A 17,391-nucleotide genomic window follows, 5' to 3' on the forward strand; every position below is an offset into this window, starting at 1 on the left:
TCCGAAAAACTGAGGCGCTGCCCCTCCGCAACTTCCAACTGAGACCCCGAATCTCAGCCCCAGAGCCTGCTCTAAGATGTGCTCTCAAACCCAGTTCAACTCCAGTTAGCAAAATTTGGAGTCTAGTTACAAATGCGAGCCTGGAAGGAGACCAAGAGGGGCAAAGTCCCCTGGAAACGCGGGCCGTACACTCAATCGTCGAGGAGGGTCAAGCGGGGAACTTCTATATGACCCAGAGTCCCCTAACCTAAGGGGAGTGGTCCTGTGCGTTCCAGCGAACCTCCATCTCAAAAAATAATAAATAAATAAATAAATAAAATCCCTAGAAAACTGAAACCATAGTTGAAGAGAGAAACCCACCATGACAGATGAATTGCTGTACTCCCAAAAATTTCCTTCATCTTGCTCTGCCTCCCACCTCCATCCCTGATGTTTTCAAAAAGGTCTGGGATGTGCTTTTTGCCCTTGTAATAAAGGCATCATAGCAGCATAGATGCAAGTCCTTTTCTTGTGAAGCCCTCCTTCAATCAATTAATACATCGTTACTGTCTTCCTACTACAGCCTAAGCACTGGACTGGGCGCCGAGGGCACAATGCAAACAAGATAGTCATGGTGTCTGCAGAGCTAGAGTGTATATGAACAGATGTTCATTTGTTCATTCCTTCGTTTCATAAAATGAGTACCTGCTAAATGTCAGTCTGTGCTGGATTCTGGCTGAGTATCCATGGATCACAAATCAGCATGACAAGTGCTCAGAGAGAAAGGCATTCAGTGCTCTGGGGGTACTGAATCGATCCAGACTTGAGAATCAATCAGGGAAGGCCTCCTGGAGGAAGAGACTGAAGGTAAGTAGGATAAGCTAGATGGGAGGATATAGTTATGTGAGAGAAGGATAAGGTCCTGTATGAGCTAGCAGAAGACAGCTCCACGTTTGAGGTAATGTCTTTGTGACCCTGTACATCCCCACTGGCTGGCAGTGAGACCTGGGAATCCAGACCTTGGAGCCTCCCCGCTTCCCCACCAGCTGACTTTGCATGGGACAAGAAGTACTGTGCCTGAGACCAGACATGCTTCCCACAGCCAGTCTAGAAGCCTGAATTTCTAGCAACAGAGAAGCATTACCTTGGGCGTGTAAGAGCTCCCTGCTGAGCTGCAAGTGTTCTTAGGTAGGCGGCTTAGTACCTTCTGTGCTCATCAGGCCAGCAGGATTTGAATTGTTGAGTAAGGGAGGAGAAGGAGGAGTGGGAGGAGGAACAGGGAGAAAACGATCGATTGGGGCTAGAAAAAGAAGGGGACTAGGAAGGGAACGGGAAAGTGAGTGGAGAGTGGTGACAGTTTTTGCATATTCACAACTTTGGCCACAGGCTGGCCTGGGTCCCTGGGATCGGTTCAGGCTCTCCGGAACGGCTTATCTTTTGTCCTTGTTATAGCTGGCTTCCTGCCAGACACTGGTGGTTTCCAACAGTTAGATTGTTCCAGAGGTAGTCTTGGCTTCTGTGGGAATTACCAGAGTATTCTAGCACTGCTGTGAATCCGGAAGAATTTACATAATTTCCCCTGGGCTTGCCTACACTCTTTTCCTTTATATTTATTTTCATCCTCCACCCTACCATGAGAGTTCAATTCCTCCCAACCAAAGGATCAGGAAGAGTGATGGAACAGAATAGTCAAGGTATTGTCCTGTGTAATTGCTTACTTTCATTTTCAGAGTTGTTTGACATCTCCCCCATGTGCATGCTTGGGGAGAGTGACTAAGTGCATCCTCATGTCTTATGCCTTAGGTTAACCTCCCTTCTTGATGAAGCAGAGGAAGCAGAACAAGAGGAGTAACATTTAGCAGAAGGTTGAATCAGTGAAAAGGAAAAGTTAGTTGCAAATGGGTTAACTGATCAGCTTAGGGTATGCTGGTCTCCTGCATCTGACTGAAAGTAACACCATCGACAACAAGAATCCAACAAGAAGTTACTGAAACAAGAAGAAAACTTTAGCATCCCATGTAACAAGAAGTCATGAGTTATATCAGTTTCAGATTGGTTAATTCCAGTGTTTTCAGGACATCATCAAGGAATCAGGGTTTTTTGTTTTTGTTTCTCCTTCGGAAACAGTGGGGGAAAGAAATGTTTTCTCCTTCTATTTGGAAAATAAACTTTCCCAGTAGACTTTTCCTCATATCTCATTGGCCAGAATTGTGTCATGTGCCTAAACTGGATCCAATGACAGGCAAGGGGAATGGAAATTCCATGGTCAATTTTAACCAATCAAGACTCACTCCTAGGGGCTGGAAAGTACTATATACAGCATCCTCTGAAGCACATGATTAGGGTTCTGTGGGCCAGGGAGAACAAGCCAGATAGCCGTGTCTGCCACATGTTTAAAAGCACTTTGAGCATCTCTACCTCCCTTCTGCTTCTCCACCATTCAAAATTACATGAACTTTCCATGTCCTAACTCAAAGGTCACCTTCTCCATGAAGTTTTCCCTTATACCTTAAATCAGAATTAATTACTTCTTTGTTAAATACAAAGGCCCAGAGCCTTTGTATCTCATACACTTTTCACAGTTAGCTTTGTATTAATTTTTCTTCCTTCCTAATTCTGAATTCCTTGAGAGGAATGATCATAAATCCAGGGCCTAGCATATTTACTGCCTTCTGGCAGAAGCTGATCACCATAAGACAGATTTGCTGGGAGGTCAGGACCATATTCTTTTGGCTCACCACTGTATACTCAACCTAGTACAGTACCTGGCTCATAATAGGTGTCCCCAAATATCTTGAATGAATGATAAATTAATAATAGCTGCCAACTTCTGCTTCTGGTCAAGCATATCTGCCTTTACTGCTTTTGTCATTAGCCTGAATAGAATGGAATGAAGGAGAGACTGGATTTATCCTCCCATTTGCAACAAACAAACAAACAAAATATATGAAACAACAGTTTTCAAGACACTGGACACTAGGCAATGAATGACATTGGAAACAAACTAGTTGAGTCCTAGGATCACCCCAGAATTACCTTGGCAGAGTTGCCAGGCCACCGTGCAGAAAGGGAGAAAGATGGATCCTGGCAGACTCCTTAAGTTGAAAAGACAGCGGTGAGTGTCCAGAGAGACCAAGTCAGTCATGGTTCTTAAGAGAGTACCAGAGAGAAGATGGCTGCACAGAGAGAGAATCCCAAAGCTCCACAGAGGATCCCCTTGGCCAACAGCAAGTGGTGAACAGTGCCTGCATGTGAGGCTGAGGAATGAGCCATCTGAAAGGATTAGAAGGAACAGTGGGTGCCAGGCATGGTACCTGTCCCCACCGGTCAGACTGAAAAAACTCATCAATCGTGGGGCACTGGGTACTTAGTAAGGCCTTGCCTCAGTGGTGGGGAATAAGTAACCCTAGACTGAGCACTGCTCCAGAAAATGCCTCTCAAAGCACAAAGGCAGACTGAAAAGCTCAAGAAAACTTATAGAAATAAATTTTAAAAATCCAGCACCTGACAAGGTGAATGAAATTCACAATTTTTATACTCCAATCAAAGACACAACAAGGCAGAAAGACACAATGAAGAGGATAATCAGTCTGTAAAAGCTGACCCAGAACTGACACAGATATTAGAATTAACGGAGAAGAAAATTAAAACAATTACTGTAATTGTATTAAATGTTTTAAAAGTTCAGAAGAGCCAGGGAAGATACAAAAAAGACACAAATTGAAAACCTAGATATCAAAACTGTGAAATCTGGGATGAAAAATATACCATATAAGATTAACAGAAGGTTTGATATTGTAGAACATAATATGTTTTCACTAATTAAATACTTTATTGAATAAATACAATAGCAATAATGCATTCAAACGCTTTCTAAAAAATCAATTTTAAAGGCCTTTCTATTCAGGCTAATGACAAATGCAGTAAAGGCAGATATGCTTGTTTAACATAATTGGCTTATTTTATGTAGCATTTTTATCTTTTAGTCCACAAGTATATTATTAAATGACAGAGAACATCTAATGCAACCATTTCCATAGGACTAGGAAATAAATTTCTAAGAAGGAAAGATGTTACAGAACCCATCTTTTATGTCTACTCTCACAGTCTAAAGAAGATAAAAAACCAATGACTTTCTTCACAAGAGCTCATGACTAATGTCACTTTGCTATCAAACTCTGTATCTCATCCATTTTGAGCATTAAGACAAGATTCAAATATTGCCAAAGGGAGAAGCACAATGCACACTGTGATCACTTATTCAGCAACAGCCAGCACTGCACCCAAAACTCTCTTACTTAGGAATTAAATAAGGTCAGCCACATGCATGAGCATCTCCTCCACTGTAGTATCGTAGAAAGTCTTAGTGTCATGAACAATCTTCTTACCTTCTTCAGCAACAGTTTATATCCACACCTTTCCTCCCAAGTTCACCCCCTCTGCCAATTCGATTCACCCTTTATTCTAATCATGTGCTGTCTCACTTATGATTTCATGTTCTAAATTATGTCAATGCCATTTCTGAGTGCCGTCTTGCCATCAACTGCTACTGTTGACTCCTGTGAGTATAGTTCTCACAATTAGTAAGTACAGCATAGTTTGTAACCAAAGTTACTCATTGCTCGTCAATCCCGCGAGCTGACAAATCAGCAGTGACCAGAACACAGCTTGACCCTGATCAGAAATCCCTCATGCAAACGTCTCTTTCCTTCTAGTCCATATCATCATGCAGAGCAGAAACTGTGAAGTCCCTAGTATGCGTTTTCTCAGTGAGCCAGCTCACCTTGCATCTTGCCCTGAGAAAAATCACAGCCTGTATAATGGTCAGTGTCTTGTAGAAATCAGAAAGTGTATCTAAATTTCATTCCTACAGTATTTCAAAGAGAAAGGTAACAGTCATTTAGTTTTCAACTTCCTTTTGTTAGATGTTCATTTCGTTAGGTCTGCTGATATATTGCACCAAATCTTAAGACAAAGGTCACTGGACATTAAGAAAGAGGTCCCCCAGTCTTTACAATCAGAAGAAAATATTAATGAACTTGGAGGCATAGCAATAGAAACTGGCCTAAATAAAAGACTCAGACAAGAATGAATTGTAAAAATTAAAGAGCATTAGTTATCTCTGTGACACACTTACATTTCTGTCTTCCTTGGGCTGCTGTGCCCACCGCAGCGGGGAGGGGCTGAAGATGTGTTGGTTGGTAGGGTCTCCAGGGAGGTAGAACTATCCCACTGAACCCAGGAAGTGAGATATGCCACCTGGAATTATATATATAATTCGAGTCTGTGAAGGGGAAGCAAAAAATATGTATATTTGAAAAAAGGATGCCAAAAATTTCCAAACTTTATGAAAATGATAATCCACAGATCCAAGAAGCTCAAAAAACTCCAAGCTCAAGAAACGTGAAGAAATCCCCACTAAGGCATCGAATAATCAAATTGCTTAAAACCAGTGATAAAGACAAGATCTTAAAAGCAGCCAGAGAAAAATGGTAAGTTAGGAGACTATTGTCAGTGTAACAAAGATAGCAACTTTGATATCTTAAAGCAAGTTATCTTTATTTCTGGTGTTTTGGACTGGATTGTGTCGCCCCAAGTTTCGTATGTTGAAGTCTTAACACTACCTCCCCTCTGCCCCATGTAACTGTATTTGGAGACAGTCTTTAGGAAGTAATTAAGGTTAAACGGGTGGGCATGACAGCTCATGCCTGTAATCCCAGCACTTTGGGAGGCTGAGGCAGGAGGATCACTTGAGCCCAGGAGTTGGAGAACAGCCTGGGCAACATGGAGAAACCCTATTTCTACAAAAAATACAAAAAATTAACCAGGCATGGTGGTGCACACCTGTGGTCCCAGCTAGTCGCCAAGCTGAGGTGGGAGGATTGCTTGAGCCTGGGAGGTTGAGGCTGGAGTGAGCCATGAGCATGCCACTGCAATGTAGCCTGAGTGACAGGGCAAAACCCTGTCTCAAAAGAAAAAAAAAAGGTCAAATGTGGGGCCGACCGTAGTCTGATAGGACTGGTGTCCTTATAAGAGGGAGAGGTCCCTGAAATGCACACACCAAGGAAAAGTCATGTGAGCATGTGAGGAAATTGTGAGAAAGTGAGAAAGCGGCTATCTGCGAGCCAGGAAGAGAACCCTTAGCAAAAGCCAACCACGCTGGCACTCTGATCTCAAACTTCCAGCCTCCAGAACTGTGAGAAAATACATTTCTGCTGTTTAAGCCACTCCATTTGTGGTATTTTGGTATGCCAGCCAGAGCAGATGAATATACCTGGTAATTATATTTCATAGTTGTCCATGGCCCTGGTACACCCAGGTTATGTGTAGATGGAGAAGGGGATACCAGTTGAAAGGGAGGGAGCCTAAAAACGCAAGAAAGAGAGAGTAACTGATAAAGCACTGTCCTAGATTGATAGAGCCCTTTGGAAATTAAAAGAAAGCCAGGGACTCTCACCTAAAAATTGACATAAAGATTCTGCATTGCTTTCTGAAGTTTCATGGGTCACCCTTCTTAGAGGTAGAGGAGCTTTAACGCTTCCCTGGCTCTGTGTGGGCTGAAAAGATGAAGCCACTGCCATCCACAGAGCTCAGAGTTACCAGTGGGATCAGACAGGTGGGTTCTGCTACCTGCAATCCTTAGTGATTCCTGGACAAGCCGATGTTACCAAGTCTGCTGCACAGGGTGCTGCAAGAGCTGATGATGGCTTCGTCAACAAAAAGTACTAGAAACACACTCAGGGTTGTTATGGATAAGCCAAAGGATTTTAAGTTTTTTAAATGCTGTACTCTACGGAAAAGATTTTTTTCTCCCCTTTGAAAATTGTACAAGTGATACATGTTTCTATACAATAACTCTAAAACACAGATAAACAACAAATGAAAATCACCTCAGATCCTACCATCTGGAAATAACCTCTTTCAGCATTTTGCGTATCAGACCCAACTCATTCATATGCAAATGTATAAATATATGTTTTATGAAAAAGGTATCATATTACATACATTGTTCTGCAGCCTGCTTCCCATTCCTCCTACAATTTATCAGTCTATTGTGAACTTTTCAAGTCCAGTCAGTATTCATCTGCATCAGAATTCTTTTTTTGTTTCTTTTTTTTTTTTTGAGATGGAGTCTCGCTCTGTCGCCAGGCTGGAGTGCAGTGGCCCGGTCTTGGCTCACTGCAATCTCCACCTCCTGGGTTCAAGTGATTCCCCCTGCCTCAGCCTGCTGAGTAGCTGGGACTACAGGCATGCACTACCACACCAGGCTAATTTTTTGTATTTTAGTAGAGATGGGGTTTCACCATGTTGGCCAGGATGGTCTCGATCTCCTGACCTCATGATCTGCCTGCCTCAACCTCTGAAAGCTGGCTTCAGGCTCCAGGGAGAATGTTGTGCCTCCTCCTTGTGGTGTCCTGTGCTCTACATGTTCAGAGAGACTTCTTTAGTAATGGACGATAGGAATGATCCCTGGAAGTAAAGTCTTTAGATCAGCTTTCTTAATTGCTGCAAGGTATTGCACCATTCCTCCACTGCTGGATGTTTAAACCGCATTTGTTATCAGATATCTATTGACACGCTAATCCCTTGTCATGAGCAATCTCAATGATTTCATCGGCATTCAAGAATAAACTGTGTAGTTTACAAGTGTGCAGGGTCTTAGCTGACCTGGGCTCAGCTTGGCTGATCTCTGCTGGGCTGGGCTCTCTCATGCTTCTGCAGTCAGCTGCTGTTGGCTGGGCAGTCTTCCTCATTTTGACTTGCTCACTCACAAGCTTGGGACTGGTTGGCTATTGGCTCTGCTAGGATGGCCACAGCTGGGATAACAAGAACAATTTGGCTGTCCCAGGTGAGTTATACTCCAGGAGGCTAGCCCAGGCATGTGCTCATGATTACTCAGGAGAGCAAGGCCTAAGCAGAAATATGTAAGTGCTTTAATAAAGATCTGCTGTATCACATTTGCTCACATCCTGTTGGCCGAAGCAAGCCATGTGCCAGTGACAGAGTGGACTTATGGGGCAAACAATGTGAACACAGGAGGGGTGAAGAATGATGTATTAGGGTTCTCTAGAGAAACAGAACTATTAGAATAGATGTATATATGAAAGGGAGTGTATTAAGGAGTATTGACTCACACGATCACAAGGTAAAGTCCACAGTAGACCTTCTGTAAGCTGAGGAGCAAGGAAGCCAATCTGAGTCCCCCAGCCTCAAAAGTAGGGAAGCTGACAGTGTAGGCTTCAGTCAGTGGCTGAAGGCCCCAGAGCCCCTGGGAAACCACTGGTGTAGGTCCAGGAGTCCAGAAGCTGCAGGACTTGGAGTTCGGTGTTCAAGGGCAGGAAGCATCCAGCACAGGAAAAAGATGAAGGCCAGGAGACTCAGCAAGTCTAGTCCTTCCGTGTTCTTCTGCCTGCTTTTATTCTAGCAGCTTTTCCTCCCAGACAGAAGGATGAGTTGAATTTCCCTAAGGGAAGGCATTCAGCTGAGATTGGAAGTGAAAGAAACTAGAATATGTAGTCCCAAAATATGCCGCTTTGACATAAATATTTTTGAGCAAAAGGCAATTAAGAAGCAGCAAACAGAGGAAAAGCTCTTTCTATCCTCCCTCGCTTTTCCACCTGAAGACAGGATATAAATTCTTCTTTACTGGGAACAGCTGTTATCCACTCAGATATGGCACAGGAGTGATCTGCAAACAAACCCTACTCCATTACTTTACTTCCATGTATTTGCCTTCCCGTAGTTTCCCACCTCTGGAAACCTACAGCTGCTTTCCTTTGTCTTGTCATTTCTCTAAAATTTACTGTTCTTTGTTGAAGATGTTGTATAAGCCAGAGTTCTAAGCCACTGCTTGGAGTGACCTTTGTGAACAGAAAATTCCACGGCCTGCAAAATTGATTATGCCAAAGGGAAAAGTTAAGCGGAGTCATGTAACACGGTTGTTTTTCTTCTCTGATGCATGTCTGTTTCTTTCTGACTTTTGTGTTGAGAGTTAGATTTTGCCAGACTTTCTGTTCTTCTTTCAAACCTAGACTAAATGACTTCAGAGACAGAGTCCCTTGTGACTGTGACCTCTTCTCTGCAGAATGTTAAGCAAACTCCTTAAAGTGTAATTGAGTGTAGCCAGTCAATCTTATATCTGTATGTTAGCCTTTGGGTGGAAAATGTTGTAATTCTGTTCAGTGCCTCCAGTTTTGTCTGTACAAATGATCTTCACTTTTCCCTACACTGAGAACAGCGGTCACTATTCTTCAGTGTCCATGTGTCCTGGGATGGCCACCCTCACACTTTGTACTTAACTCACTTGAACTGGATCTTGAGCCTTGTAGTTACATTAGGTCGATACCTTTTATTGAAGTTTCTCCTGTGTGTGATGTGCACTGCACGTGTTAATAAACTTGCTTGTTTTCCCCTTGTTAATCTGTTGCTAACAGGAGTCTGTCCCAACTACAAATTTATGAGGGTTAAAGAGAGATTGTATTTCCTCCCAGACAGATGGATGAGTTGGATTTCCCTAGAGGAAGGCATTCCTGGGGCAGGACGAGCATGTGCAAGGACTGTAATAGAAGGAAGCAGGTGCAGACAGGGATGTGAAGGCTCCTGCTGCTGCAGTGGAGAGAGTCCGGGGAAGCTGGGGTGAGATCACATTGGAGAGGTACAAGGTAAGGGACACTGGACATGCCTCCCCAGCAGTGCCGACACCCTTCTTCCTTCCAACAGAACCCTTGTTTTGTTCAGGAATCCATATGTCCTCCAACACATCTTTCTGCATCGGGAGATGCTAACTTCACTGCCACTTCCAGGTAGTAATCCCTCTCCCAGTGTATTAGTCCATTTTCACCTGCTGATAAAGACATATCTCAGACTGGGTAATTTATAAAGGAAAAAAGGTTTGATGGACTCACAGTTTCACATGGCTGAGGAGGCCTCACAATCATGGTGGAAGAGCAAGGGATGTCTTACATGGCGGCAGGCAAGAGAAGAGCCTGTGTAAGGGAACTCTCCTTTATAAAACTATCAGATCTCATGAGACTTATTCACTATCATGAGAACAGCATGGAAAATACCTGCCCCCATGATTCAATTACTTCCCACCACATCCCTACCACCAGACATGGGAATTATGGGAACTACAATTCAAGGTAAGATTTGGGTGGGGACACAGCCAATCCATATCACGCAGTGATTGGTTTAGTTATAAGGGTAGGCCCCAATTCTGGCAAAAGAGAAATTAAGGGGGACTTCCAAGAAAAGTTTCCTCACTCCTAAGAACAAGTCACAAGAAAAGATGGCCCCTATATGTTCCCCTGAGTGTTGTAAAATCTGGATGTGAAGCCTGGGCCTGCTGCAGCTATCTTCCCTTCTCAGGAGGAAGCCAGCACCAAGAATGACAGAATAGCGATATGGAAAGACTCTTTCTCCTTGATAATGGTTGGGTTGCTGAATCAATCTGCCACCCTACCTCAGGACTTCTGTTTTATGACATACTAGAATTCCTTATTATTTAAGCAAGATTGAGTTTGAGTTTCTGTTACTTGCATCAAAATGCTGTAACAATAAAGAAGAGGGTAGACTGTGTTTCTGATATGGTTCGGCTGTGTCCCCACCCAAATCTCATCTTGAATTGTAGCTCCCATAATTCCCACATGTTGTGGGAGGGACCCAGTGGCAGATAATTGAATCGTGGGAGTGGTTTCTCCCATACTGTTCTCGTGGTTGTGAATAAGTTTCACAAGATCTGATGGTTTTATAAGAGGAAACCCCTTTCACTCGGCTCTCATTTTCTCTCTTGCCTGCTGCCATGTAAGACGTGCCTTTCACCTTCTGCCATGATTGTGAGGTCTCCCCAGCCACGTGGAACTGTGAGTCCCTGAAATCTCTTTTTCCTTATATGTTACCCAGTCTTGGGTATGTCTTTATCAGCAGTGTGAAAACGGACTAATACAATTTCCTATTTATGTTGTAAGCTATGTTAAGGATTTTTTTTCCTTTATCCCCAAATCAATAAAAAGTCATGAAAGAGTTTTAAGCAGAGGACATAATTCACATTTTTACTCTTGCTGCTGTGTGGAGAGCAGGTTCTAAGGGTAAGAGTGGATGAAGGGAGACCTGTTAGCAGGCCTTTCCTTCAGGAAGGGAATATGGAATATCTGCCTTGGGCCCCACACTTGAGGTGAGAGGCTGCAAAATGAATATCTTTTTAATGAACCATCATTAAAATTCAATTTTGAGTTTCTATGTTTAATAATATCTCCAGGAGCCAATAAAAGATGCCAGTGCCAGTACAGAGTGGCACCCTTTTAAGGGCCAGTACTTTGGATAAACTCTGCACTGGCTTGAGTTGCTATGGGTCCCATCTTCTTCTAGGGATAGCCCCAGAGGGTGGCCTGGATAGAGGGTGACAGCAGTGGAGGTGGGAAAGAGTGGGAAGAAACATTTTAGAAGTAATATTTTGGTGATAGAATAAATAGACTCAATCAGAGAGAGAGAGAGAGAGAGGACCCTCAAGTTTTTGTGTAACTGGAGGCAGTGAGGATGCCATTAGGTGAAATGAAGAAATCCAGAAGGGGCCCACTTTGGGGAAGGGGTCGATTCTGAGTTTAGTTGAACATGTTAATATACCTTTGGAATATTCAAGAAGAGGTTTCCAGAAGGTGGGATATGGTGCTCGGAGGACAGGTTTGGGTTGGAGCGAGTAATACTTTAGTTATGCCCATTTTAGGAATTAATTGAAATCATGGACCTCCATGTGAAAGGGTTTTGGGAGAGAAGAGACTTGGAAGAGAAGAAACCTAGGACCAGGCCTGGAGGACTGGGCAGAGGAAAATGGGGCCTGTGCAGACCACTGAGAGGTTTTTGTCAGAGAGGTAGAAAGGGAACAGAAAAGTGGCTTGTTACGGGAGCAAGGGGTCAGTGTATTTCAAAAATTAGATAATTCACAGAGGTGCTGATAATTGTTGAAAGGCAAAGGAGAAGTGTGATAGCATCCAAAGATGGCCCCAGGGAACTTTGTCTCCTGAAATTCACACCTTTGTGTAGTGACACTGAATGGGGGCTGGACCTGTTCAATCACTAGACTGAAGCAGAGGGCACACTACGTGACTATCAAGGCCACAGAAATCCTTGCAACATCCACCTTGGTCTCCTGAAATACTTGCTCAGTGCCATGCCAGCCCCCATGTAAGAAGTCTATCTTCCCATAAACCACCATGCTGTGAGGAAGCCCAAGCTAACCATGTGAAGGTACCCTACAGAAGGGCAAAGAGAGAGAGGGAGAGATCCCAGTCCCCAGTTGTTCCAGCGATCCAACCTGGATGGCAGCCATGTGAAGAAAGAAGCCATCTGGGATGTGAGGCCTTCAGATGACACCAGCCCCATGAGAGGCCCCAAGTGAGAACTGCTCAGCTGATTCCAGTCAATCCATGGAGCTACAAGAGGTAAAAATAAATTCCTGCCTTAAGCTACTGAATTCTATAATTGGAATAAGATGGGAATTGATAAAAGAAATATCTGTTTGACTTGAAGGTATGGAGATCATCACAGTTCCTGGGTGTGACAGGAGCAGAAGCCAGATTTGACTGGGTTGAAGAGAGGGTGAAAGCTGAAGAAATTAAGAAAGCAAACGTAGCAGCTTTCTGGAGACTTATTTAGCCATGGATGGGGAGGAGGAAAGTTGGTAGCTGGAAGAGGATGTGAGGATGATGGAGAGTTTTTCTGAAAGTGCTCTCTATCACATAAGTATGTTTAAAAGTATTCTTGATTAAAAAAAAAACCAGACAGTGGCTCAAGCCTGTAATCCCAGCACTTTGGGAGGCCGAGGCGGGTGGATCACGAGGTCAAGAGATCGAGACCATCCTGGTCAACATTGTGAAACCCCGTCTCTACTAATACAAAAAAATTAGCTGGGCACAGTGGCGCGTGCCTGTAATCCCAGCTACTCAGGAGGCTGAGGCAGGAGAATTGCCTGAACCCAGGAGGCGGAGGTTGCGGTGAGCCGAGATCGCGCCATTGCACTCCAGCCTGGGTAACAAGAGCGAGACTCCGTCTCAAAAAAAAAAAAAAAAAAACCAGAAATATGGGGGATAGAGACACAAGTTATCAGCACTTTAAGGATGTGATCAGCCAAATCAAGAGTGTGAGACACTCTATGTAACAAATGGCCCAAGAAATCGATGGCATCTTAAAAATATAAAGGCAGGGAGACTATTAGAGGACAAAAACAACTTAAGAGGCAAAACAATGAGCTACAGTATGAGAATCTTGTCTGGCTCTTGATTTGAACAACCTAACTATAAGTAGACATCCTGTGGAGACAATTGGGAAAATAAAATATGGACTGACAATTAGGTGGTATTAAGGAATCACAGTTATTTAGCTCTGATAATGGCCTGGAGGTTATGTTTTATAAAATTGGCCCTTATCAATTAGAGATGCATGATATGATGGTCCAATATACAGAATTTTCTTTAAAATATGACTAGGCAAGGAGGCTTACGCCTGTAATCCCAGCACTTTTGGAAGCGGAGGCAGGTGGATCACCTGAGGTCAGGAGTTCAAGACCAGCTTGGCCAAAGTGGTGAAATCCTGTCTCTAGTAAAAATACAAAAATTAGCCAGGCATGGTGGTGCACGCCTGCAATCCTAGATTTTTGGAAGGCTGAGGCAGGAGAATCTTTGAGCCCAGGAGGCAGAGGTTGCAGTGAGCCAAGATAGTGTCACTGTACCCCAGCCTGTGCAACAGAGCAAGACTCTGTCTACAAAATAAAATAAATATATACATTGATAAAATTCTGTAATTGTTGAGGCTTTCTGATGGGTAAGCAGGAGTTCATTATACTTTCTCTATTTTTGAATGTATTTGAAAATTTTTATAATTTTTATAATAAGTTTTAAAAACTATACTGAAACACATTAAAAAATGATGTATAGATAACAATCAGGTTAACATTCAATTGTGGTAGCCAGGTATATAGTATGTCTTCATTGATGTAATGAGTCTTTTCCTGGGATATTGGAGAGAGTACTTATACTAATTGTCACTAATGATACTCTACAAAGCAAAAAAAAGAGCCAAAGGGAAGGATTGATAGAGAGGAGGTGACTGAACACCCAGAAGACAGGAGACATGTTGATAGTCAAGAAGGAGTTGGGGTGGGATCCTGAGTTAAGGTGAAGGAAGGGGCCCATGTAGACAGGGGTACAAGTGTTGGTGTCTGGAAGAGGAAAGGCATCTCATTTGGTAGCCTCGAAATCTCAGAGCAGTAGAAGTGAGGCCAAGTGGAAGAAGGTTGGGGGATCGGCAATTAGGAAATTGTAGTTTGAAAAGATTTGACCAAGTTATTAAGGAGGATGGGGAGCGTGTTTACTGGAGGAACACAGTAGAATTGCAAGGAAGTTTAGAATATTAGCAAGGGTTGTTATTGAAACAATGGACTGGGGACCTTAAGCTGGATACGTTGAGAACAATTGAAGGAAAAAGCCCACGGACTGAGAGGAAAAAGAGGTGTTGCTAGTGTGGGTACCCTGATGATGCTGAAGAATAGAACTACCTCCAGCTGGGTAGGCGCGGTGGCTCACGCTTGTAATCCCAGCACTTTGGGAGGCGGAGGCGGGCAGATCATTTGAGGTCGGGAGTCTGAGACCAGCCTGACCAACATGGAGAAACCCCGTCTCTACTAAAAATACAAAATTAGCCGGGTGTGGTGGCGCATGCCTGTAATCCTAGCTACTCAGGAGTCTGAGGCAGGAGAATTGCTTGAACCTGGGAGGCAGAGATTACGGTCAGCAGAGATCACACCATTGCACTCCAGCCTGGCAACAAGAGAGAAGCTCCGTCTCAAAATAAAGAAAAGAAAGAACTACCTCCAGAGATTTGGACTTGGTAAGTGTGGGTTGGGTAGCATGCACCTGCGTATTTAATAAGGAGTCCAGGTGATTCTAATGAAGGTGCATGTGGTTCTTAGACCATACCTTGAGAAATGCTGCCTGGTGGTTGGATGGACAGTGAAGCCGGCTTCTTGGAGCTGGAGGCCTGTCATTTCCAATGGGAAGCATGCAGGACAGACAAGAGAACATGGATCTGTTTGTTATTTTTGGTGGCTCTGTAGCTTTCTTGGCCTGATGGATTGCAATTTGGGGGACGCAATTTGTCCAAGTGGGCACCTTTCCCAGGGTCCTAGGTGAGCTCGAGCACAAATGTGGGTGGCCCTGAAAGGAGCCCCGTCTGTGCTCTCCCTAGGGACTTCTCATGCACAGACTTTAACGACTGGGGGTTTCGTTGTTTGTTTTTGCAATTTTTCATTCTAGAAATAAAATTGAGCTTTCAAAATCAACCAACCAATTAACACTGTTGAGGTTGGCATATTTGGGCTAATTGTTTTCCTTTTCATTTAGACTTATTACCCACTGCGAGTGAGGTAGCACTTTCAAGTAAATCTTTGGTAATTCCCAGGAATAAAGCAATTGCCTTCATTTCCCAGCAGGGCATACTAAAGTGGGCTCATTTGCAAAGAGAACAGGAATAGCAGTTTTTATAGCTTAAGGCCTGGAAGAAACTGCTTTTTTTCTGACAATCATAATCCACTCATGCTTTAAAAACGTTTCAAAATCAAAAGGACTCCAAGAATCTGGGATATGCTAGAAGAATGTATTAAGACATAGCTTGTTTGCCAATTTCTCTTGAATCTAGATACATTTACCTCTTATTTCTTCTCTCTTGCAACTTCCTCAGCCACAGACCTGATGAGTTGCCTGATGTCAAAAAATTAAGCCTGCCTTGAATTAGCAGAAGCAACAGGAGTCAGGAGGGAATTGCATTTTTTTTTCCGGTCCCCACTGTGATTTTCTGATTCAAATTTGCAGTGGCAGAATGAAGGAAAGGCGGGTGCTCCCGTGAGCACTGCCCCAGCAGAGGCCCTGAGGGGCGTAGGTCATGTGGCCAATGACAGAAGCAGAGCTGAAGCAAGGCTGGCTGGGTGTGGGGGCTGCTGAGCATAGGGGCTTTGACTTGTGTCTGGGGAAATCCTGAGCCATTTAAATGAGCCATTTAAATCTGACAGACAAATTGGTGTTTTAAGAAGATTTACCAGGCAGTGATGTGCAGGATGAGGTGGGGGTGGAGCTGGGGCGGGGTTGTGGGGCTGAGATGTTAACAGAGGTAGGAGGAGAATGAAGCTAGGAGATTAAAGATTCTGCTTTGAGTCAATAAACACTTACTGAGCACCTACTGTGTACCTTGCCTTGCACCAGGCACCACCTTCAAGCATGCACCCTCTCAGTGAATAGAATTAGCATCTGCCCTTTCGTCCAAGCCAGAACGCTGGTTTCCTTGGTGATGTCTTCTCTCCCTTTTCTCCCCAGTGGATGGAGTCCTGTTAATGCTGCCTCTTACCCCTGCCTCCTCTCTCCTACTGAGCCACTGACATCTCTCACTGGATGCCAAGCCTCCATTTGGCCCTCTGTAACTCCTTCTCCACCTGGAAGTTATTGGGGTGGACTGGTAGGGGTAGCCTAAAACATACGGAGGCAGACCATCGTCCCCAACAGGAACCCTTCAGTGGGCTTCCCACTGTCCTCGCGGGGAAGTCCAAATTATTTAACAGAACCAGGAGGCCCTTGATATCTGGGTCCTACTTAGCTCTCGTTTGTTTTCAGGGCTTTTGCCCTGAATCTCACCCTACCTTGAATCTTGTGACTTAGCCGTGCAAAAATGCTTTCAGTACCTCCTCTGAAGGGTCACATTCTCTTTCTTCTTCCCTGTGGTGATAATATCTTCCTTTGTACTCCTCCCCACCAACTTATTCTTCAGAATGCATTTAGAGACCCCTTCCTCCCAGAATTCTTCCTGGTCCACCCAGCACCCTCCTGATACATAAACTATGCTATATTCACCAAATGGAATGAATGACTTTACCAGAACCTGGGGTGGGACGAATGACTTTATCAGAACCTGGGGTAGGGACAGGTGAGAGGTGTTGGGCCCATTTTACGGATAAAGAAATTGAGGTTCAGAGAGTGATTTAATCATTTGCTCAAGGCCTCTCAGCTTCAAAGCTCACAATCCACTTCCAGGTGCTGATTTTCCAACCAGGGCTCTTTCTTCCTCTTTGCAGCCACAGGAATGGAGGACATTAAAGAAAAGAGTCCCGCATTCCAGTCTGGCTGGTTGCTCAGCAAGCTTCCAGGAGGGGCCACTGAGGGAATGAATGCAACAATAGGTGAAGAGCCTTTGATATATTAGGAAAGGATTTCATAAACTGGAGTATTATTCGGGTTAGAGATTGGAAGGGGCTAAGAATCCAAATGAACCATTTTCCAACATAATTTGAACATTGATTTCACTATGTATTATTCAAAACACAAACCCTCTCTTTCTGAAAGCTGAAGGATCCGGTTGCATGTGTTCATCACTCAT

General features: G+C 43.8%; 1 non-coding gene and 2 pseudogenes across 1 annotated transcript; all 3 read right to left on the reverse strand.

Annotated features, from left to right (window-relative positions):
- Positions 1-4,284: 4,284 nt before the first annotated feature.
- LOC105717393 (DEAD-box ATP-dependent RNA helicase CshA-like) overlaps positions 4,285-17,391 on the reverse strand; it is a 40,571-nt pseudogene continuing 27,464 nt past the window's right edge.
- On the reverse strand, positions 4,929-5,071 carry LOC135270347 (small nucleolar RNA SNORA81). Its single transcript, XR_010338502.1, has one exon. It is a non-coding gene; the product is annotated as a small nucleolar RNA SNORA81 (small nucleolar RNA).
- On the reverse strand, positions 7,314-7,465 carry LOC135270361 (small nucleolar RNA U3; annotated as a pseudogene).

The sequence above is a fragment of the Aotus nancymaae genome, unplaced genomic scaffold, assembly GCF_030222135.1.
Source record: "Aotus nancymaae isolate 86718 unplaced genomic scaffold, 86718_ANA_hifiasm-v0.15.2.pri h1tg000059l, whole genome shotgun sequence".
NCBI classification, from domain to species: Eukaryota; Metazoa; Chordata; class Mammalia; order Primates; family Aotidae; genus Aotus; species Aotus nancymaae.